Source organism: Mobula hypostoma, chromosome 3, assembly GCF_963921235.1.
Source record: "Mobula hypostoma chromosome 3, sMobHyp1.1, whole genome shotgun sequence".
Lineage (NCBI taxonomy): Eukaryota > Metazoa > Chordata > Chondrichthyes > Myliobatiformes > Myliobatidae > Mobula > Mobula hypostoma.
In genome coordinates, this window is record NC_086099.1 from 37,143,490 (window position 1) to 37,169,465 (window position 25,976).

Genomic DNA, 25,976 nt, shown 5'->3' on the forward strand with positions numbered 1-25,976 from the left:
AGACCCCTCTCATGCCCCTAACACCAGACCCACCAAAAACACCATCACCAGTGGTGCCTGCTGGGTCACCAGGGGGTAGTGCGCAGATCACAGCGCACTTGTAAACCTCCTGACAGACTGAATCTTTGACGGGACAGTTCTTTTTTGTTGTTGTTAGATTGAATGTTGAATCTGTTATGTTTTCGAGATGTTTTGTATTGATAAACTTTTGCTGAGATATGAGTATAAGTTTTCAGGGGTTCGCAAGTCAATAACACCACTGTTTTCATTTCCTAGTTTTTTACATTTGGGGATATTGGATTTGAAAGGGTGTTGTAATGTGAGCATTATTAAAAGTAAGTTAATACTAATTAGGATAATGGGGGGTTTTACTTCCATTCTTTTTACTTCTGGTGGGTTTTGTTACAGTGTGTCTGCCATGCCATACCGGTTGTGAAAGCCTCTGTATTTACATAACGGTTTTGAAGCTCGACATAAAGTTGTTTCTTTGGCATGAAGTTGTCGAGTGTGCCTTTTTCAAAGTAGAAGTTACTACACAGACTGTGTAGGGTAAGTAGGAAAGGGGATAAACATCAGAAATCGGAAACAGGAAGAACAGAATTATTGGATGTGGACCAGGCAATATGAAACGAGAGTAACAGATTTATGTAGTTAGGTAGAAGGTGGGTATGAACGTGACAGACCGAGGGTCCTCTTTTTGTGTCGCACAACACATGGACATGAGATACCAAGGGGCCTCTTTCTGTGTTACACAACTCTATGAGAGTGATATAGACCCTGAAGTTTGCTTTCTTGACTGTAGAATCACAGTTTACTTTCTAACAATCTGGTAGACTCACTCAACACTTTCACTATCAGCTGTCTAACATTCCAAGAATCTTATAAATTTCAATGAGATAACTGCTCATTCTTAATAATCCAGAGAACAGAGGCTCAGTCTGCTATGTCCTGAATAGATGTCACTCAACCACAGGAATCATTTCTAGACTACTACAGTATGTTTCCAACCCACTTTTATTTTAAACTCATCAAACAAAAAATTCTAAGGACAACATTTTCAGACAGTGTCTGGTGAACTGGCCTTTTTATTTGCGTTCAGATGGAGCATTGACCCACCTTTATCCGGTTTGTCATTTACCAGCACTTGCGTAATTTCTCTGCAGTTAATAGACTCATATTTCAGAAAAGTAGTCTTTTCTATGTTGATTTATGTGTCTATATGTGACATTGGCAGCTCAAGAAATCAACAATAAATAGCCTTCTCCCCCCAAAAACACACAGCAAGCAGTTTCTTATTTTGTAACACAATTACACATCCATTAAAACAAAATAAAAATAAAGATCAAATATTTGACCTATCTGGAGGTTGAGGTCAACATGAATTTGCCAAGTAATGCATTAGCAGCAGCAGAAACCAGTGGCATTCTGCCACAAAATATGATTGGTTGCACTTACAATAGTGCAAGGTCGAAGAAAGACAGAGACTAAAAGCCTGGTATATTGTTGTATGAAGAGATTCCCCGGCAAGGAGATATTTTATTCAGTTTATCGGAATGTGTTCCTCAGAATTTGATGTGCTCGGTGCCTTATCACATTTAGGGTTGCAATCATGTTTAAGATAATGCTTTTAATCTTTGATTTCATTTGTTTCTTAAATATGTCATTAGGCTTAGTTGCTTTACACGTTTAGCAGTTTTCAATGACTAAGAAGATAACATTTTCGCTAAATCATATCATTCAATAATTTCCTCATTAAAACATGACTTATAAAAGAATTAGGGTATGAATAAACTAAGCATTTATTTATACTGTCAGTGTTCTTCCTGTTGCTTGAATCACTCATCACAATCCTCAGCAAAACTGCAGTGCAACATTCATTCTTGCATTTGTCCCTATAATAAATGACATTATCAGCCTTGAATATTACCCCATATTCAGTCCTGATCTCACTATTAACAGACAACAGCTGATTCACTTGCCAGAATTAACCAAGTTGAACCACATGACTTTTCTTTCTATCACACTTGCTAACAATCTTGCGTTCAACCTCGTTACAGTCCTTAGAGTTTGACTACTGCACTTGGACTCTTCCCCAACTGCTGCCTTTCGCTCATGCTCCCCATGATAGTACACATGAAGGGAAGATAAGGAACTCAGAAACTGAATTTGAACAGCAACTTAACATGTTTTGATATAGTGTATGGTTCAGTGCATTTTCTGGGGGAAATGAAGCTGTTTTGCAAAGAGCTATGCAGAACGCTGATCATGGAGATAGACTATTGATGGAAGGAGGCCCTCTGGCTCATTCTACCTGTGCCACTCCTTCCATCAAGTCGTCCAGTTAATCCCATTCCCTTACTCCCTTCCAATGACCTTTGAATAAATCCCTCACGTAGTCATTGGCTTCTTTGCTGATTGGTACTGTTGACCTGTTTCTACCATTGTTTCAATGAGTGTGTACTAAACAACAACGACATTTGTCAAGTAATACTTTCGCTGATACTTTTGACAATTATCTTGAAGTTGTGTCAGCTCGTTCCTGAACTTTCTCATTTTGCCTTATCTATCAAAACTAGTCATAATTGTGAGCACCACTATCAAATTTACTTCAGCTTCTTCCCCCAAGGAAAAATAACTGAAATTCCTTTGATCCAACTGATCCTAGCGTTTCCGCCTATCCCAACTAAACACAATCTAAATCAGGGGTTCGTAACCATTTTATGCTGTGGACCCCTTCTCAGAATGATGTACTTAAATATATAAAATAAAATACATTGGATTACAAAATAAACCAATTATATTGAAGTACAGTTATCAAATTATTTATTCATAATTAGAGGAAATGCTATATTTCAATTGGAGGTTAGGGAAGATAAAGATGTAATTTTTTCCCATCAAAATTCACTGACCCCCTGGAGTCTAGGCTAAGATCCCCTGATCTAAATCACCATGAAGCATAACCCTTTGTTCCCTGTTCTCTCACATGGTGATCTAGTTTCATCTTAATTATTCCATGCTATTCACCTCAATTACTGCTTGTGGTACACTTCAGGCAAAAATAAAATCTCCTGAATTATTCTGATTTATTAGTGATTTTACTGTATTGATGGTCCTTAGTATTGTTCTTTTCATGATGAAATAATTTTTCCACATGGTCTTGATTATATCTCGTCTTTCTTTTTCTCTCATTTTCTCTCTCTCTCTGTCTATCAGTTCTGAATTTCTTTCCATCAGTTTACTCATCCATTCAGGGTTGAGGTACCAATCATACACACCGGAAGAATACAAGAACATAAGCAAATAGGAGCTAGGGTAGGTAATTAGGCCCTTCACACCTGTCGCACTATTTAGTGTGATCATAGCACTACTGCGCCATTTCTCTGTGCCACCTTATTCCTCAGCCTTTCAAATATTTACCCATTTCTGCTGTAAATATTTCTAATTATCGCTTCCATCACCCGAGAATTCCAGCGATTCACCACCTCTTGCAAAAAGAAATTTCTCGAAACCTCATCTTTAAGTGACCGGCCCCCTGTAGTTGTGACTCCTTGCTTGAGACTCTCTCTACTGAAAACATTGCAGCATCAAGCCCAATCAGGATTATATATAGTATGTTTGAATAAGGTGACATTCATTCTTCTAAACACTAAGCAGTAGAGGCCCAAACTATTTATTTCCCCTTGGTAGGACAACCCTCTCATCCCAGGCATTAGCCTGGTGAATCTTCTTTATAATGCTTCTGTTGTTACCATATTATTTTTTTAGGTAAATAAGGGGACCTCTAACATCCTCTACAATTGCAACGTTCCTCCCTGTTTTTAAACTGCAATCCTTTTATCATGAGGGCCAAAATGGCACTTGCCTTACTAACTATTGTTAGACCTGTAAGCCAGTTTTGAGATTCATACACTAGAACACCTCTGTACTTCACTCACTTACAGAATCTCTCCATTTAGTTAATAATCTGCCTTTGATTTCCCTTACCAAAGTGCATGGTCTCACACTTTGCCACTTTATACTCCATTTGCAAGTCTTTTGCCCACTCACTCAATAGATCTGTATTCTGTTGCAAAGCATTCTTATCACAACACATCCTAGCACCAATTTTTGTATAATCCTTGAATTGGAAAACCTCACCCTTCACACACACTTCCTTGTTCCGGTCTGTTCCCTACTGTACAATACAGGTTACCTTCCTCCAGTCTGAAAACCTAGAACATAGGACAGTATAGCACATTACAGACCATTGGCCCAAATGTTGTGATACCCTTTTAACCTACTTCAAAATCAATCTATTGTTTCCTTCCTGCTAAGCCCTCCATTTTTATTTCATCTACATACCTATCTAAAAGCTCCCATTTATTCCAACTCAGTTCTTTTTGGGACAGCCAATTTTTCTTCCATTCTAAGACACTTCCTCCAGTACAACTGGCTTTTAATTTGGCAAACAAAACAATGTTGAAGACAAGTCTGATATAAGGTTTAAACTTCAGTGTACAATTAAATATATCAACAGATAGTTTCAGCCAGAGGCAATGATCTGGAGTAATAATTGAATTGGTTTATTGAATGCAATTGTAGTGTCGGAAAAGCCAGTTTCTCAATGGCCAACTGGGGCAAGTTTTTATCCAGCCAGAATTTGATACCAGGGTAGCTGAATGCCAGGATACAACACATGGAGATCAAGGGAAGAGGTAGAGAGATGGCATTGAGTGACACCAGAAAATGCATTTGATTCTCTGATGATGCAGTTCAAGTTATCCTAATTGGATCTGATTTCAGAGTTTTACGATTATTTGAATCTAAAGTTCAAATTTGTTTGAATGCCCAGTTTTAATTATTCATTCAGAAGATGCAATCAAGATTAAAGTCCATTGAGCAGCTGTCATTGAAAGTAGTACTGTCTTTTGTTTTACAAGTGGAAAGATGATCTCCTTTTATGTGCTCAAGCATTTGTAAAGCTTCTGCAGCAACAGCAGTTGCACCTTTGTTAATATTTTTGATTGATTCTCTTGTATGTGTTCTTGTTTGTGGTGCACTGAACCTTTGCTAAAAGTCTAAAGCCTAATATTCATTCTTCTAAATGGTGGGAGTCTTTTCATGCATAATCACTGTAATCTCTTAGAAGATTCAGGTATAAAGGAGTAGAACATTTAACTAATCAAATAACCTGTTTCTGAAACAATATCTCTATCATAGTCCAAGGTTAATACACTTTCTGCTACAAACTAGAAAAAATACCTCCGTTCATCTTGTAGCACATCTTTTGTAATTGATTTGTAACCCAACATACTTCATTGGTCTAGTCAGAGAATACTGCTTTCTCTTGTAATGTTATTGCCAACAACTAGCTGATGTGATAAAGTCTCAGTGTGAAAAGAGTCATTCACTGATCTTTCCTTTGATAGTTGCTTAATTAGTGCATCTCCTTTCTGTTTCCCTAAAGTACTTCAAGTATAAATGTCCCCTCATTCTCCCACAGAGACTAGAACTAGAGGTCATGGGTTAAGGGTGAAAGATGAAATATTTTAGGAGAACATGAGGGGTGAACTTCTTCACTCAGAGGGTGGAGAGGATATGGAACGAGCTGCCAGCGGAAGTGGTGGATGTGATTTCAATGTTAACAGTTAAGAAATGTTTGGATTAGTACATGGATGGGAGGGCTATGGCCCAGGTGTAGGTCAATGGTACTAGGCAGAATAGTTCAGCACGGACTAGATGGGCCAAAGGACATGTTTGTGTCCTGTAGTGCTCTATGACTATGACTCTATTTACCCAACTCTCCTTTGAAACTTGTCTTTGAGTCTTCCCCTACCAGTTTCTCCCAGCCAGAAACCACGTGAAGATCATACAGCATGTCCAGTGTAGGCCTTTCACTGATGCTTGGTATAGCTAACCTACCTGTAACTCAAGTTAAAATTAGCTTCAGGGTTCGTTATGACATGTTCGAAGTAAACGTAATGGTGGGTTAATCCCTTTTTTGTTATATGATGATGAGATCACATCATTGGCAGAAATCAAACACAGGTTCCTCTACCGTTTTCAAGTATATTTACTAAATACCTCCGATGTCCATATCAATAATGCTTGCTACATGGAGCAGAGTGAGTCTTTATGATCTCTCACATAAATATAATGTAAAACACGGTCAAGTGGACATTAGACATTGGGCTCAGAAGCCTAATTTTCCACATGGATCAGAAATCAGATATTTCATCGGGCTTCTGTTTTGTCTGCCTCGGGAGAAAGCACTGCAGATTATGATCCAGAATTCCGAGTGGCAGATACTGATTCTGACCTGTCAGGTCATAAGTAATATCAAGCAATTACGTCTGAACTGATTAGCTGTTATTTTATACAAATATTGTGTAAATGTATAGTTATGAAGCAAGGAAGATGCAACATTCTTAAAAATAAAGAAGTGCTTTCACACTGTATATACAATATTGCCTGCTCTATAACTTATTGGGGGCCTGTCTAGAACCTTTCCCACTTGAAGATAATGGAACTGGCTCATGAACCATGATACTAAAATCTCCACATCTTGACCGTTTATGCACAGTATGAGCTTTCCAAGATTTAGATTTAGATTTATATTTAGGTGAAAATCAGAAGACTGCAGATGCTTCCCATGAGTCCAAGATGTCTGATGTCTATCTTCCTCTAGCTGTCTACATTAATTCTATACCATTGCTAACTGACCATTCTAGGTACCCTAGCTGATGATGTCCTCATTCCTACCACCTCAAGCATCGTCTACTCTATGTCCCCCGTTCAGGCATTCTGACAAGGCACCTTTGAGCTGAAATATCAACTTTGTTTCATTTGCCACAGATGTTGCCTGATTTACTGAGCTTTCTCCAGCATCTTCTGTTTTTATTTCTCCCCGTTCATCTGTCCTATCCCCGTTATCATCGCTTAAATATCTCAGCTGTCTCCATTTTGCTTGTTCCTTCCCACCAGCTTACTTATTCTATGATTATAGAGATTATTCCATACTGCACTGAATATCAGAAATTCAAAATTCAAAGTTCAATTTACATTTATTATCGAAGTTGTATTCTATGTGCAATGTTGAGATTTGTCTCCTTACAGGGAGCCAAAAAACAAAGGACTCCAATAGAACCACTGAAAAAAGAAGACTGTTAAACACCTAATGTTCAGGGGGAAAAAAGCAAATCGTTCAAACAAGAAAAATAGGCAAGTAACAGTCAGAACTGAAGCTCATGATGGTGCGTCCACAGCCATGGAGCCTGTCATCACTGCAGCCGATCCAGGAGCCTGTTAGTTGCAGGCCACAGCTTCAGTTCAGTACAGAAACGAGTATAACCATATAACCATATAACAATTACAGCACGGAAACAGGCCATCTAGGCCCTTCTAGTCCATGCCAAGCTCTTACTCTCACCTAGTCCCACCGACCTGCACTCAGCCCATAACTCTCCATTCCTTTCCTGTCCATATAGTTATCCAATTTAACTTTAAATGACAACATCAAACCTGCCTCAACCACTTCTGTTGGAAGCTCATTCCACACAGCTACCACTCTCCGAGTAAAGAAATTCCCCCTCATGTTACCCCTAAACTTTTGTCCTTTAACTCTCAATTTATGTTCTCTTGTTTGAATCTCCCCCACTCTCAATGGAAAAAGCCTATCCATGTCAACTCTATCTATCCCCCTCATAATTTTAAATACCTCTATCAAGTCCCCCCTCAACCTGCTACGCTCCAAAGAATAAAGACCCAACTTGTTCAACCTTTCTCTGTAACTTAGGAGATGAATCCCAGGCAACATTCTAGTAAATCTCCTCTGTACTCTCTCAATTTTATTGACATCTTTCCTATAATTCGGTGACCAGAACTGTACACAATACTCCAAATTTGGCCTTACCAATGCCTTATACAATTTCAACATTACATCCAAGCTCCTATACTCAATGCTCTGGTTTATAAAGGCCAGCATTCCAAAAGCTTTCTTCACCACCCTATCCACATGAGATTCCCCCTTCAAGGAACTATGCACCATTATTCCTATATCCCTCCGTTCTACTGCATTCTTCAATGCCCTACCATTTACCATGTACGTCCTATTTTAATTAGTCCTAGCACCTCACGTTTATTAGCATTAAACTCCCTTTCAGCCCACTCTTCTCAGTGGTCTGAATCTCTCTGCAAGCTTTGAAAACCTACTTCATTATCCACAACTCCACCTATCCACCAAAGTAAACCTTGTAGAGCGGAGAGCTGAACACTGGTTCATAGCTTTCCTCCGGCCTCGACAGCCTGTAATTTTCAATCGGGATGGCACTTAAACAGGCCAGACCTTAGGTCAACTCTCACACTTGGTCACAGGCCCAGCCACTTCGATATGCTCTCGGGCCTGGGCCCCACTGCCTCGATTCGGCCCACACTTGATTTTCTCCATTCTGGCCTGTCACTTAAGTCGTTCAAACTCTGACCCAGGTCCTACAGCTTCAATACGCCCTTGGGTCTCGCCTGTTTGATTCCTCAAGTACAGTAATAAGTACTTCCAGGCATTTGCCCAAATAATTGCTTCATGTGCGACGGAGTTCTGTAGACAGAATTACTAGGAGTTTGTAGTTGCCAAATGCTTGGATTTTTACTATTTCTGGGGATAAAAAATGGTTAGATCAGTTTTTATGTTCTTAGATCTTGCTCCTGATATTTTAATTATTATTGTTACTCCTTTAGCAGTTTCAAGCAGATTTTCCGTTTTTTTTTGTTTTAACTGAATATATTATTGCAATCAAGATGAAATAGTTCTCAAGGGTACAGCTTCACATCAGTATTTATAGAACTACACTGTTATAAAATACTTCTTATAAATTGCGACCTGATGAATGGTGTAAACCCGAAATGTCAACTGTATATTCCCCTCCATAGATGCACCTTGACCCATCGAGTTCATGCAGGAGTTTTTGGATGCTGCTTATAATTTGAATCCCAGAATATCACAAAACTTATCACATTTAAATATGTCATCAATTGCCACAGGCAAAATTTGTAAAATGTGTAAGTTTGCTCATACCAATGGTGGCGGTGCGGAGGTATGTCCCTAGCCCTACTAGAGGAAGTGTAAGGTGCTCCTTCCCTCCACTACCCTGCAGGTCACCCTTGGGCAAGAAGCATGAGCAGCTGGTCCACATCACAAGTCCTGCTTATACGACCACTGACGCCAGCCAGACCATCTCTGAAGAGTGTTGATAATGGCTGGAGTCACCCATCTTATAAAGGCACTGCTCAGAAGAAAGCAATGGTAAAGCATAAACCACTTCTGTAGAAAAAAATGGCCAAGAACAATCATGGTCATGGATGCTGTCATGTGACATAACCCTAATGACCCCTGATGAGCCTCTGTGAGGTTTTGTTCATGACTTGGATGTATTGCAAGCAAATAATGAGATGTGTACTTAGAACATGATGCTTCAATGCCACCCAACACTGAAGCAAGGTATACATTACAGGACAAATGCTGATTTTATTTGTGGAACTGTATTGTAGCTGCAATTTATTTTGCTCTTAATTCAATTTGACTGCTACTATATTTATCATTTCAATGGAATATTTTCCACTATCAGTTGTATTTAATAGCCTTTGTATAAATGAGTTCAAGAAACAATTAGATCTGGTTCCTTGGGAAAAAAGGGAGGGTAGAGGAATATTATCAGAAGTTTGGGTTCAGATGAGTGAAGAAATGGAATGTTTTATTGGACTGAATTACTTCCAGTTGCTAATATTTCCTCAGATCATGGCCATGCCCCAGGTACATCCTGTAAACAAAAGGATTGTAGTATTCAGCATTTACAGAAATGCCACCCTGGGTATAAACTCTTTCTGTTAAAAATACAGTGAATGTCATCAGCAGGAAATGTCTATTGAAGCATTCCTGAATGTTCTGCCCTCCTGCGTTCTCCCTAGTGAATTCCCTTTGATGCTCTGAATTTAATCGTTTCACAAAATGGGTTGCTTTTTTCAAAGATACCATTTGTCAAATGTTACCATTTCTATAAATGTGGTCTTGTGCAACTTCTGAGTTGATCAAGGTTAAGGAAAATGTGCACCCAACCCTGTGTAATGAATCTGTACCTTAGATAATTTGAAAATTATTTTATTTCACTTAGAGTGCCCAAGGCCTCTAACTTGAGAAGAAAACAGATGATAGAGTTACAAAAATAACATGACTAAGGGGTATTATCCAGCTGACGTCATCATTTCAGGAGATTGAAATGCATACCGTATATAATTTATGATGGAGTTTAATATATTGAGGAAACCTGAAGAGCAGGGCTCTAATCCCACAAAAGTAGGTGGATATGAATGTGTCAGCTACGTATGCAATAGTCTTATTGAATGTGATATTCTTTATCCAGTTTACTGGTATTGTTTTTGTGTTTGCTTTGCTTTATCATGGTCCTCAAGCTATTACCTTTATTAAAGGTGTAGTATCCTCTTCCCAAAGACCTGCTTGATGTGTCATGACTTCTTGTGAGCTTCGAATGAGCCAGCCAGTTATTGTTGTCTATGTGTGTTGACTCAAGATTGAGCATAGGATTACCTGAATATAATTTAAAAACAAACAAAAGCCTCTGGATGATCTACAATTGCTGAATTTCTGACAGACCCAAAATACTGTAAGGCTAGCTTGAGTATTCAATCGTGTTTAAGCACAAAATCATGATTAATCCATGATCTACAACCACTGAGGCCTGTAGGTGGAATTTAATCCCCCAGGATGAATAGTGTAGGGTTGACCAGGATGTAAAATTATGAAAAACATCTCCAACCTGAACTTATCCTGCTTCCAACTCACCTTCCCCTGCTAGAGGGCAAAGGTTGAGAGAGGGCCTGCTGACTGATCTGCTCCCAGCTAGTGCCGTACACCTAAATGTTTCAAGTGTCTCAATTTTTTGGTTACGTCATCAGAACTTTGACCCTGCAGCTGAAGGGAAATGGGGGCTTCTACGTGAAAGTAGTAACTGCTTTTTTATTACTGCCTGTGAACCAGCAGTAGGTGTTGGGTGAGAGCCAATAATATCCCAGAGAAGGAAGGCACAAACTGCTCCAGCCCATTATGAAGCTGATACATGGGCATTTCACACATAGAGCCACGTAAAACAAATAAAGTATCTTAATTATTTAAGGCATTGACCATGAGAATGTTTACTGCAAAAGACTTGATAGAAACATAAAACTACCCACCACCGACCAGCCTGGCCCCTGGTTTCTATGTGAGCCTTACTATGGATCGAAAGAGATGTCATTGTCAATATAGATCACGGATCTAAATCTTTGCCCAATCTACCTTCACCTCTCTTCTACAACATTCCTTAAAATACAGCTTTCTGATCAAGTTTTTTGTCAATTTGTTTCTTTGCATTTTCCGGTGTCCTTTAATTGCAAACTTCTCTGTTGACTTGAGTCTTGCAGGATGCTAAATTGTATGTCAGCAATACACAGTATTATTATTATGCAAATTTGAAAACATAAAGGAATAAGCAGTGAACTCTAAATTAAAATTCCAACAAAATGCCAGTAATAGCACTCTGTTAACCTGACCACAAAAAAAACATTTTATTTTGAGCCTCCTCATTATTGTGAAATGTATGTTGGTTTTGGAAATTACGTTCCCATTAAATGCAATATAGGAAGTTAAATCTGTTAAAAAACATAAAGGGTTAAACCCTTTTGACCCTCAATGAATTGTTAAAGCGGTGCTATCAAGTTTTCTAGCCTAGAAGTTAAACTATAAAGTTTCATACCTTCAGAGATTTTAAAATTTACATAATTTACAAATTTTCTGACTACCCTTTCCTTTTCTGTTCTTTTCTAGCCCTTTTTTACTTTCCATTTGTTTCCCCTTTTTTCTCTCTCACTTCTTTTAACTCTACCCTCATTCTCAAATTCATCATCATTTGCAGTCTTAAATTTCATTGGTTAAGAAGAGAACCACTAGTCTTGCTGCTTGTTAAACTCACAGGTACTCTGTTACCCTTGACAGTCTTTCATCAGGTAATGACGTAAACAAAAAGAGCTGAGGACTGCAAAAACAAATCTAACATGGCATAATGTGAGATGGCTTGGTTTGGGTAAGACTGAGATCGTACTCAGTGCTTGTTGTAGAATCTGATTTGTTTTCTGTAACCAAGTTTTTATGGAAAGTTCAAATGAGTATTGGCATTTCATACATTTTGATTTTGAGAGCCTGGTTAGATTTACTTTAAAAACATAGAACAGCATAGGAACAGGTTGTGTGTTTCATGATGTCTATGCCAAACATGACGCCAATTTGAATGTCTCCTACTTGCACATGATCCATATTTCCCCATTTGCAGCATATTCATATGTCTACCTAAAAGCCTTTATTGAACCTGCATCCACCATTACCCATGGCACCTCATTCCAGGCACTGTGTGTAAATAAAAGACCTTAACCTGCACAATTTGCTTAAACTTTCCCCCTCTCATCTCAAATGCATGTCTTCCAGTATTTTGATAGTTCCACTCTAGGGAAAAGATTCTGCCTGTCTACTCTACCCATTGCCTCTTATACTAATCAACTTTTATTGAATCCCTTCTCTGCCTCCGATGGTCCAGAGAAACAATCCAAGTTTCTCCTCTCCTTATTGCTCATATCTAATGTAGACAGACTCCTGGAAAACCTCTCCATACCCTTTGCAAAGCCCGACACCTTTCTTGCAATGGAGTGCCCAGAACTGCACGGAATACTCTTCGTGCAGCCTAACAAAAGCTTTATATAACTGCAACCTGACATCCTAACATTTAGGCTGAACTCCCCAAACAACGACCAGCGTACCATATCCCCTCTTTACCACCTTACCCAGCTGTATGCTCACTTTCAGATAGCTATTCAACTGAGCCCCAAGCTCCTCTTGTTCTTTGACACCTCAAGCAAACTTTAGGCGGCGTTAAGCAAAGACTGGTGTTCAGCTGAAATGTGGCTAGATCCTCTGAAATGATAATGCCAAAGAATTTAAAGTTACTGACCCTCTCCATCTCCAATCCCTTGATGAGGACTGGCTCATTACCTTCTGTTTTTTTCCCTCCTGTAGATAATAATCAGTTCTTTGGTCATGCAGATGTTGAGTGAGATGTTGTTGTGGCACTATTCAATCAGATTTTCGATCTATAGCTGATTTGTTCCCACCTTTGATTTGGTCAACATCAGTGTTGTCATTAGCAAACTTAAATATGGCATTGGAGCTCTATTTAGCCTCACAGTCTTAAGTATCACGTGAGTAGAGCAGGGGACCACTACTATCACAGCCTTGTTAGCTCAGGAGAAAATAAGTTTTAAAAAATAAAAACAGAACACTGGAAGCACTCAATAGGGCAGGTAGCATCTGTGAAAAAGGAAAGAGGGTTATTATTTTGGGTGAAAGACTGCACTAGCTTTAAGAAGATTTTTAATTGGGAAAGAGGTAGAGAGGCAAAAGTATTTCAAAGACACAGAGAGCATTATGAGTGTTGCCGTGAACTACGAAGGGATCAGGTGAATAGATGGCCAGTCAGAATATGAAAGGGTGCAGAAGAATCAAAAGGATTGAAGAGGAACACTAGATCAAAATGGATTTGTATTTTGTTCTCGCAGATTTCCAAAGATTCTGCACAGAAACATCATCAAACAGGGAGCTAAAATACACTGAGAATCTTTCCTAATACTTGGTCTGATTTTTCTCCAGAAATGGTTAGAATAATGTTTTGGAAATTAACTTTCCATATCTAGTTGGAAACTAGAGAACTGACATCCCGATTTTGGAATAGAGATTGAAGCCACAATCTCTGACTCTGAAGTGATACAAGCAGCCCAAAGCTGCTTTCATAACTAATGTTGCATGTTCATTCATTTGCTAACTTTTACAGTAGTCTCTCGAGTTAACAGAGAAAGATGCAAGAAACTGAAAACATCCAGTGAGCGGTGGTTCTCTGGGCAAAAACATTTTGTTAATGAGAGAGGTCAGAGGAGAATGGCCAGGCTGGTTCAAGCTGACAGGAAGGCGACAGTAACTCAAATAACCACATGTTACAACAGTGGTGTGCAGAAGAGCATCTCTGAATGTACAATACATCGAACCTTGAAGTGGATGGGCTACAGCAGCAGCAGATGTTGGTGTACCTGATACGTGTGCCTAATAAAGTGGTCACTGAGTGTATATAGAATTAACAACGCATAAAGATTCATCCTAACCATGGGATTGTCATACGATATGTTTGTAAAGCTGGGATGGGTATCTCCAAAACCTACATCATTGAAGGATTGAGTAAAGAGATAGCGATGAGGCTTCTATAGCGCAGAAGAAAAATCCTCAAATCCACCTAACTCACTATTCACTGAGGAAGGTTCCTCAGATGGAGAATATGTATCCCTATATTTCACATTTAGAAAGTTAAGAAGTAAAAGGTGGATGAGTTGAAGGGATCAATAATCATATGTTACATAACACATAGAATGACACATAGAAAAGCACAGGAATAGATTATTTTGCTCACAAATTCTGTGTCGACCATTACACCAGCTTAAACCAATCCCACCTGCCTGCACAGGGTACATACTCTCTGTTCTGTGAATGTTCATTACCTGTCTAAATGCTTCTTAAATATTGTTATCGTATCTGCCTCCTTCACTTCCCCTACAGATTAAAGGTAATGTCAATTGTTGCATTGCTGTAAGTGGGCTCAAAGTAAGTCACTGGTTTCAGCTAATTTTACATAAATATGAAATTTCCATTAACAGCCAAGAAATTCTGACCTCTGTGAGGGCAGAACTTAGCAGAGTGTTAGCTGAGAAAAGACTACAAGATTATAGCTGCAAACCAGATCTACCCTAATTAAGCCATAATTGAAAATTCTGATTTCTTTAAGCAGGCTTCGCTTTTGCCTGGTAGCAGTTTAACCATTGGCTATAATAACACAAGGACGCCTTGGGAATTCCACCCTCTTCTGTCTTCTGGTTGCTATGGTGCTGAGAGTAGGTTTGGGTAATTGTAAGCCAACAATGTAATGGCAATGCAGTCAGTTGCTTTCTGACTGTTAGGCAAGGGTCTCATGAAAGCAAAGAAATGTTTTAGTTGCAACCTTATAGCTAATAATTGTCTAGCGATCCACCCTTTTCACCTTTGAAAGTGACTGGATATCACTCTGATATCATCATGAGCAAGGTGATCGATGCTTCAGGACTATTGACCCTGGTTGTTTAAATTACGCTGACTTGCAGCAGGATCAGAGACACAGAGTATCATATAAGCAGGATAAAAAATAAACTTAAATTGTATATATTTTATATGAAAGAACACAATCAGAGCAAAATAAAAATAAAGTCCATTTGAGCGCAAAGTGATCAAAGTGGTCATGGTGTTGTTAAGCGATTAGAGTTTTGCTGAATGGTTGGAGGGAACCAGCTAGCTCTTAACCTTGGTGGTGAGGGGATTTTGTACTTCCTGTCCAATGGTGCCTCTGAAAAGATGACTTGGCTATTGTAGTAGGGCTTTTTTGATGGACGTTGTCTTCTTGAGGCAGCAACTCCTGTAGGTACTACCAATGTGGGGGAGAGTTATGCCCATGATATATTGAGCAGAGTCTACTGTTCTTTGCAGCGTCTTGCATCACTGCATGTTCAAATTGCTCTACTAGACCATCACGCAACCAGTCAATTCTACATATGTAGAATGGTTAGTTTTATTGAAACTTAGAAAAAATTTGTGACTTCATTATTTGCATTAGTCTGTTCAGCTTTTCAAGAAAGTACTTGTTCCCAAATATAAAAGAGAAAAAATGGTGGAACCCTATATATTAGAGATTTTACAGTAATTTCTGGGATAGCTGAAAGAGGATATCAGTTGTTTGAAAGGAGAGAAATACAGTCCTCTACCTTTCCTAGTAATGCACATTTCACATTCATGATTAATAGGGAAGAGTGGATTTAATATGCTTTTATAAAACATTTGGTGGGTGTCACATCAAATGTTATTGTCGTCACTGCTTAGTGCCTTCTTCAACCTTCGGATAATGTATTTCACACTGGCCAACAGTGGATGACAATGCTGTGACCATAGAATATTGTGTAGCTGTTTATCACATGAAGTTGTTTGTTTGTCCAAATATTTACCATGTTTTATGTGAATTATATCCCCGGTCAGTAATGAGGAAGGTTTGAATTTCTTGTTTTTCTCTGCATATGCTTTCATAATAAGCTTGGTAAGTGCAACAATACCATAACTTGATGAAGAAGTCCATGAGTACAGTAAAAAGTTCAAAGTCTCTCAAATGTCCCAAAACTCACGCAGACGGGAGAAGGAAAAAAACTCTCCCTGCCATACCTGACCACAGTCCGACTCTGAGTCATCCGAAAACTTCGAGCTCTGATCAGCTCTCCGACACCGAGTACTGAGCGCCATCTCTATCCAAGTGATTCGACCTCCATCTCAGTCGCCAACAGCAGGCAAAGCCGGGGATTTTGAGGCCTTCCCTCCAAAAGATTCCCGACAGTAACAACGGCAGCGAACTGGCATTTCAGAAATTTTTCCAGATGTTCCTCAGTGCTTTCACGTTCGTCTCCATCAAATCAGAATTGTCCACAGCCCCTATTTAATGGATACAATATAATTTTTCACCGGAGGGCTGCGCACGCGCAGTGCGCTGCTCTCTCTCCTCCCGCCGATTTCCCCTGGGTATGAGGATTACAGATGTTTCAAAGTTGAAAGTAAAGATCAAAGTAAATTTATTATCAAAGTATGCATGTGTCACCATATACAACCTGAGATTCATTTTCTTGCAGGCATTCACAAGAAAACAAATGCAAAAGAATGTGCATATGAAAAAAGTGGATAAATAATACTGAGAACATGAGTTGTAGTGTCCTTGAAAGGAGTCACCAGGAGTCAGTTCAGAGTTGAGGTAGGTGAAGTTATCCACAAAGGTTCAGGAACTTGATTGTTGAAGGATAAGCAAAGTTCCCAAACCTGGAGCCTGGAATCCTGAACACTTCTATAATTGTCCCATAACTCCCTCTCTTTAACCATCAACTTTTTCAACTTCCCAAAAGTCATTTTTGTTAAATAGGGGATAAAAATCAACCTTTGCAGTGGTATTCACAGAAGTAGAAATGACATTTCTTCAACAGAAAGGTTAATAAATCCATTGTCAATCAAAAGCAAATGATACTTAGCATATCAATTGGCAATCTGCAAAGCCAGTGTTAAGATGAATATGAACATTAATGGATAACTCACATTTGTATTGGTTCCTACTGATTTGATATTGTGGTTGATTGACATTCGAAGACATCTGGCAAACAGAATGAAAACTGCAGATGTTGGAAATCTATAATGTGTACGATAGCCTAGTGTTCATCATGTTACAGCGCAGTGACACAGGTTCAGTTCTGCTGTTATCTGTAAGGACTTTGTATATTCTCCATTGACTGCATGAGTCTTCTCCCGCACCCAGTACCCAAGAAGAAAGCATGGCAACGCTTTTACTTTCTTAGAAGTTTGGGATGGTTCGGTATGACATCTAAAACTTTGATGAACTTCTATAGAATGCATCATGGGTAAAGCCCTCCCACCTTTGAGCACACCTACATGCAGTGTTGTCATAGGAAAGCAGCATCCATCATCGGGCACCCCCACCATCCAGGTCATGCTCTCTTCTCGCTGTTGGCATCATGAAGAAAATACAGGAGCCTCAGGACTCAAACTACCAAGTTCATGAACGATATTGTCCCTGAACCATCTGCTCTTGAATCAGAGGGAATAACTACACTCAATTTCACTTCCTCATTGAAATGTTCCCGCAACCTATGGACACACTTTGAAGGACTCTTCATCTCATGTTCTCGATATTTATTACTTATTTATTATTTTTTTTTACTTTTGTATTTGCAGAGTTTGTTGTCTTTTGCACATTGGTTGTCTGCCTTGTTGGGTGCGGTCTTTCTTTCTTTCTATTATGGTTATAGGAATTACTGAGTGTGCCTGCAAGCAAACAAATCTCAGGTGACATATACAATATGGTGACATATACGTACTTTGATAATAAATTTGCATAGAATTTTTGAACTTCCAACTTTTCCTCCAGGTCCCCAATTTCCACTCACATTCAAAAAACATACAGGTTAGTAGGTGAACCGGTTATATAGGTGTAACTGAGCGGCATAGGCTCATTGGACTGGAAGGGCCTGGTACCGTACTGGATCCCCAAATAAATAAATATACACACATTGCATTTGTAGGATTAGAACAGAATGAAGTCAATATTTCAGGTTCTGATAAAGGGTCTTTAACCTGAAGCTTTAACTCCAATTTAAAGATGTTTTCAATTTACATAAGTTTTTCTGTTTAGCTAAACAATCAATCATTTGGAATTCTATTTTAGCTTCAACAATTTCTTGATGGGCTTCTTGAGCAATGTCTATAATGCATACACTTAGCACTTATAAAGGTGACAATGTGATTTTTTTTCTTGTTATACAGTAAGTTCTGAGGTAATGTCAAACACAAATTCATCAGGAACTTTGTGCAAACCTTGTCGAGAATGGTGTTGTCATCAGAGAGTGTATTTTTAAGACAGAATCATCATTACAGACAGATTTACAATAATATCTTGCTCTGTTGAGGTTTCACTTCTGGTAACGGATGTCACTTTAGACATTGCATTTATACTCACACAAAAAGCATGCTATTTGGTGACAATTATGACTTTTGGACTTCGTTGTGTGCATACAAGATGAAAAACCTTTGGTGTCTAAAAGCTCAGAAGCATATGATAATCGATCAGAGATTGCATAGAATATTGTTTTAACATTTTAGATTTATATTTGGATTTGTAATGAAAGTCTCCCAAAATTTATATGTTTAGTGCTTTTGCACAGAGAAATTTCTCTGCGGAGCTGAAGTAGGGTGACAGTGAAGATTGCAAAAAGTTTGTTCACTCATCACATTGGGAGATGCTCCTCCATCAGCCAGTACATTAATTTTCAAGATTACTAATATTCAGTCCTGCCCATTGATGAGTGCTCAGATGAATGCAAAGAATAGCAAATATGTACTCCTGATCACCAGAACCATTATTAATCCCAGCATTTGCTTCAACACTTGCTCTAATAACCTGATGGGCTCTGATTCACAGTGACAACCAAACTACAAACTTTTGAGAAATGGTTGAGTTTTTCACATGACTTCCATTTCTCTATTGAGACATGCTGCCTTGTGGATGTCGATGACCCAATTGAATGTAAGTGATCTGATATCTGCCAGGCCTCCTGGCAAAGATTATTCTTTGTTTCAGGTAAAAAAAAATCTATCTTGTTTGTTTTCTCCTTAGAATTTATTGACAACTGTACTTTGTGATCTTTCAGTCTGAACAGTGCATCCTTAGGTGAGGAGGCATAATTTTAATGTGATTGGAGGAAAGTATGGGGGAATGTGAGGGGTAAGTTTTTTTACACGGTGAGTGGTAGCTGTATGAAACGTGGTGACAGGGGTGGTGGTAGAGGCAGATACAATAGGGACACTTAAGAGACTCTTAGATAAGCACATGAATGACAGCAACTGGAACGCTTTGTAGGAGGGAAAGGTGAGATTGACCTTGGAGTTGGCTAAAAGGTTGGCACAACACTGTGAGCCAAAGGACTTGTGCTGTGCTGTAATGTTCTATGTTCTATGAAATGATAATCTTGCTACCTTACACAGATTGCTCTTCCCTTTGAGGGCTTTCCATCAAAGTTACTTTTACGTGTGTGGAACTGTAATTTCAAGTTGAGCTCAGAGCATTCACATTTTGTAGCCTGCTGTGTCAGACATTATAACTTTGATCATTGCCTACTTTGTGTGCCTGAACACAGATGTCTGATATACCACATTCCACTCTGAAGTTAAAAGTGCACCGAGTGTAGCTTCTGTTTCTATGTAGTGAGCAGTATCTGGATGAAAATATTTCATAAAATATCCTACAGGTGTTCATCTCCATTGTGCAGGTAAGAGAGATTTTCTCTTCTATCAACTGTGATTCCAAATCTTGAGATTATCTCTTCAATACTGCAAATCCAAAATTCATATCAGAACAGAATTAAAGGTCACTTAGGATGTCGATGATTGTAATTGTTCCTTTTTGTGTCTTGTAGTGCATCGGATGGCGTTGTTGCCTTTCCTTAGCATTTGTCTGTTTTTTTTTATGAGGCCGAGTTGCTAGCTTGATGCTCAACCCAGCACGGATGGTAAGTTTTCAAGGAGCTGGCCAAATTCGAACCCGGGACCGCTGACCTCAAAGAAATGGTGCTGACGCCACTACACCACCAGCTGACTAGGATGCCCATGGAATGACATAAAAAAAGGTCCGATGAAGGGTCTCGGCCTGAAGCTTTGACTGTTTATTCCTCTCCATAGATACTGCCTGAGCTGCTGAGTTCCTCCAGCATTTTGTGTGTGTTGCTCTGGATTTCCAGCATCTGCAGGATCTCTTGTGTTTAAAAAAAAATGGCTGACCACTTTCATTTTGCAGTATGCTAAATGGCATTGGATGTATTGAAGCTACTAAGCTGTTTGTGTAAACATACACTTTAATTTAGATTGGCTTGCTCAGGTTAGCTGTTAGAATACATTTCCTCCTCATCTTTGGCAAAGCTAAATGATGGACTGGCTCAGTTACAGGAACAGCAGGATTTTAAATCAACATGTCATTCTGGGTGGTATTAATCTGCAATATGTTCAAAATGCTGACAAATGCATTTCCAGTTTGTTTATCCTTGTGACAAAAGTAAACTGTAATCAGTGAGCCCTTGATAACTGTACCACAGCAAATATTCAAGAAGGGAAGAAGGGATAAGCCAAACAATTCTAGGCCTGTGAGTCTAATGTCAGTGGTAGGGAAGACATCGGAAAAAAATGAAGGTTAGGAATAATGGCACTTGGGGAAAGCAGTGATTAATCAAAGAGAGTCTGCATGTTTATTTTAGGAAGACATCCTGTTTGACTAATTGAATTTTTTGAAGAATTTACAAAGTGTATTTAAAGAGGACAGTGAAGCTGATGTCAAATTGATGAGCACAGATTCAAATTCACTTATTTATAGCATGTACATTGAAACATACAGTGAAATGCGCTGTTCGTGTAAACAACCTAAGCATGTCTCAAAGTCTCATGATCAGCGAGTCGTGGGGACAATACCCAGAGGTCAATAAAGTTCAGAGGTTGAAGCTAGAAATTGAAGTCCAACAATCGGCAAGTCTGGAAGTCAAGGCACAAAGATTGAAACAGGCTTTTTTGTTTAACTTACCCATCCTGTTTGTGATGCCTTTCTATGATATTTCACTCTACCTTCATTAGGTCCCTACTTCTTCCCTATCCAAGTGCCTGCTAAATGCATTTTAAACATTGTCTTTAGCACCTCTTCTGTTAGCTTGTTCCATAAATCCTCCGACCTCCATATGAAACAATTGCCTCCTCTAAGTTCCTTCCAATTTCTCCCTCTCTCGGTAAACATAAGCACAGAGGAAAGACATTATCCACCCCATAGCAGATATGCTCTTCATAATCAATATAAATCTTCGTAAGGTCAACACTCAGCCTCCTATACTCTAATGAAAACAAAACTAACCTATCCCAATTCTCCTTGCAATGAAAACCTTCCATATTGGTGCTTCTGTTTTGCATTCTTTCGAATGTTCCCGCATCCTTCCAGGAGTGTGGTGACCGGAACTGTGTACAATACAGTTCCACCTAACACTTTGTATAGTTGCAATATGATGTTTTGTCTCTTATACTCAGTGCCTTTGGTTATGAAGGTAGCATGCCAGTTGCCTTCTTTGCAGCTCTACGCACCTGTATCATCATTCTCGGGGCATTGTGCACTTGTATCCTAAGGTCAGCACGGACATGATGGGCTGAAGGGCTGTATTCTTTGCCTTTGCATTTGTTCTACAAGACTCCAAAGGTTCACACTATTTACAGTGCACATCTTGCCAGCATTTGACATACAAAAATGCATTACTTCTCAATTGTCCGGATTAAAATCCATTGCTCACTACACCCAACCTTCCAGCTGATCGACGTCCCTTTGGATCTTCAGGAAAACCTTGCTGGCTGCTACTCCACTACTTTTTATGTTACTAATTTTGGATCCAGTTTGCCAACACACATCAGATCTTATGTGCTTCAACCTTCTGGAGCAGCCTACTATTTGTGACTGTGTCTAAAGGAATTGGAATTAGAATTGGTTTATTATTTTCACAGGTTCCGAGATAGAGAGAAAAGCTTGTCTTGCACGCTGTTCATACAGACCAGATCAAGGTCAAGCAATAACAATGCAGAATAAAGTACAACAGCAATAGTAAAAGTACAGTGCAAGTAAACAATAACATGGCAATATCATACTGAGGTACGTAGATCGTGAGGAAACTGTTTAATAGTCTTATAACAGCAGGTAAAGTGTTGCTAAAGTCCAGGTATAACACATCTATTGCTCTGCCTTCATCAGTTTTGCAATGATGTCCTCAAAAGCTCAATCAGATTTGTGATTATTTTAATTCTACTTCCCATTCACATTCTGACTTGTCATTCCATGGCCTCCTATACTGCTGGGATGATGCCACACTTAGGTTGAAAGAGTAACATCTTATAATCAATCTGGGTAGCCACCAACCAGATGACATGAACATCGATTTCTCAAACTTCTGGTAGCTGCCCCCACCACTTCACCATTCCCCATTCATGTTCCCCTCTCTCACTTTATCTGCTTATTTGCCCATCACTTCCCTCTGGTGCTCTTCCATCTTTTTTTCCACGATCTTCTATCCTCTCCTATCAGATTCCCCCTTCTCCAGTCCTTTATCTCTTTCACTAATCAACTTCCTATCTCTACATCACCCCTCCTCCTCTCGCGGTTTCAGCTATCATGTACCACGTTGTACTTTCTTCTCCCCTCCCCCCACCTTCTTACTCTGGCTTCTCCTCTTTCTTTCCAGTCCTGATGAAGGGTCTCGGCCCAAAATGTCGACTGTTTACTCTTTTCCATAGATGTTGCCTGGCCTGCAGCGTTCCTCCAGCATTTGTGTGTGTTGCATCAGATTTGTGAGTCAGGATTTCCTCTGCTCAAAGACGTGCCTAACTACTCCTACTGAATCCATCCTGACTCCCTTAACTGAAACATGGTTTCAGTAAGGCCTTTGACAAAGTTTCACATGGGAAACTAATCAAAAACAAGGACCCAAATACAGGGTTCCAAATTGAATCCAAAATTGGCTTTATTTTAGGAGGCAGAAGGTGACGGTGGAGGGTTATTTTTGTGATCAGAATTCTATGAACAGCAATATATCACAAAATTGGTGCAGTGATCCTAACTTGGGTATGAACGTAAGAGGTATGATTGATATGTTGCAGATGACGCCAAAATTTGTAGTGGTGTAAATAATGAGGAGGATAGTTGTAGGCAACTGGATGGTATTGATCTTTTGACAAAATAGACAGAGCACTGGTAAATAGAATACAATCTTGCTAAGTGCAAGGTGATGTACTTGCAATGTTTAATATGGATAGAACACAATGAACAGAGCCTGAGAGAGCATTAAGTACAGAGGAGTATGGTATCCTAGTCCAAGGCTCTCTGAAAGGACCAGCATAGGTAGGTAATTTGATGAAGAAGCCAGATGTGAGACTCACCTTCATTATCCAGGGCATAAAAGATAGCCACCATAAAAGAAAACCACCTTAATCAGATTCCGCATGTCTAGGGTTGATATGACTTGGGTCCTACCAAAACTGGGGAGTTGGGATGTCTCGTCTACCCGAACCCCAATCTGTATGAATACTGTGTTATTACTGCCCCCATGCACTAGCCCATCGGCAAGAAATATAGGACCGTAAACAAGAGAAGATCAGCCGATGCTGGAAATCCAAGCAACACGCCCAAAACACTGGAGGAGCTCAGTAGGCCAGGCAGTGTCTATGGTTTTGGGCCAAGACCCTTTGGCAGGACTGGAGAAAAAAAAGATGAGGAGTAGATTTTAAATGTGGGGGAGGGGACAGAGAATCACAAGGTGATAGGTGAAACTGGGATGGGGAGGGATGAAGTAAAGAGCTGGGAGGTTGATTGGTGAAAGAGATACAGGGCTGGAAAAGGCGGAGTCTGATAAGAGAGGACAGAAGGCCATGGAAGAAGGAAAAGTTGGGGAGTAGCACCAGAGGGAGGCAAGGTGATCAGGTGAGAGAGGGAAAAGGGGATGGGGAATGGTAAAGTGGGGGAGGGGTCATTACCAGAAGTTTGAGAAATTGAAGTTCATGCCATCAGGTTGGATGCTACCCAAACAGAATATAAAGTGTTGTTCCTCCAACCAGAGTTTGGCCTCATTGCGACAGTGGAGGAAGCCATGGATTGACCTATCGGAATGGGAATGGGAAGTGGGAGATCCTGCTTCTTCTGGTAAACAAACCATTCACTGCATACAAATGTAAAAAAAGAATATTTATGAATCTTAATTTAACCAAACTGTTACAAAGAAGAAAGAAAAAAAGAAAAAAAAAGGCCCACCATAATTAAAACAGTCAAATGCACACAAGTTGGAGCTTAAATCTTCCTAAAGCCAATGTATCCAGTGTACTCATGGCACCAGCTCCTATTCGCCAATGACCAGTATGATTTCCAATCTTGGACTTCATCGAATCATGCATTCCCATTGGAATGAATCCTACAGACGGTTCTCTTGAGCTTTTTCTCTCTCCAGTTCCCACCAAAAAAGGCCTTGATCCATCTCAATGTCCGTCACAAAACCTCTCCGCCCAGTATTCTCTAGAACTTTCTCCCAATTCCACCATCCTGATTGGAAGACATGACATTCCTAAGCATCAACATCACAACTCCTTATTTTTAACAACAACCCAAACACTACCAACAGAACACATTGCCTCTACAGAAAACCATTAAATGAAATACCCTCACACATCAAAGTTGCTGGTGAACGCAGCAGGCCAGGCAGCATCTCTAGGAAGAGGTACAGTCGACGTTTCGGGCCGAGACCCTTCGTCAGGACTAACTGAAGGAAGAGCTAGTAAGAGATTTGAAAGTGGGAGGGGGAAGGGGAGATCCAAAATGATAGGAGAAGACAGGAGGGGGAGGGATGGAGCCCAGCATCCGCAGAATTCCTCGTGTTTGCGAAATAAAATACCCTACAGCATTTATTTGCAATAAAATTTTAGTGGGGGTTTTACATAGGTTAAGCCTCAGCTAGAATTATATATTCACTGTCAGAAAACTGTGATTGCAACTGTGATTGCACTGGGGAGAAGGCCAAGGAGATTCACCATTATGTTACCTGGGATAGAGGTTGTCTGTTATAAGGAGGACAGATTTGTTTCCCTCGTAGTGGAGGATCTGATCAGCATAGTATAGGAACTGTAGGTACTTGATGATCAACATTTGGAGAGAGGGACAAAGGACCTATTTTTATGCTATCTCTATGATTAATTAGACAAGTTAACTGTTGCATAATATAGAATAATACCTAACTTCACTAACTCTGTGGCCTAGATGCTGCTTGAGTTCAGATGTATACATGGTCTTAAAAACAAAGTGCACATGGTATTCTTGAAAGGAAACGTGTTAACATGACAGTCCAACAACAATTCTACACCCAGTACACAGGCATCACTTGCCTTCTGACCTCTCCAATCCTTTCCATGCACCACTTGGATTGACTTTTACAAGATAAGCAGTAAAACATTATTTTAACGTTAATCAGCTTGGTGAGTCTGCCACGGGGTTGCTGTTCATCATAATTTAAAGGAGTAGCAGATGAACAGGTTTCATCAGCATGAGAAGCGTATACATCTGGGAAACAACATATTTCCATGACACTCATAATCCTTCAGTCCCTGCAGAGGAAAGGATTCCACATATGTTATATATTAGAGGAGACAGAATGCCACAAGCAAAATTCTACATTCGTGCAGT

General features: G+C 39.6%; 1 pseudogene; it reads left to right on the forward strand.

Annotated features, from left to right (window-relative positions):
• LOC134343335 (uncharacterized) overlaps positions 1-25,976 on the forward strand; it is a 64,648-nt pseudogene that overhangs the window by 17,989 nt on the left and 20,683 nt on the right.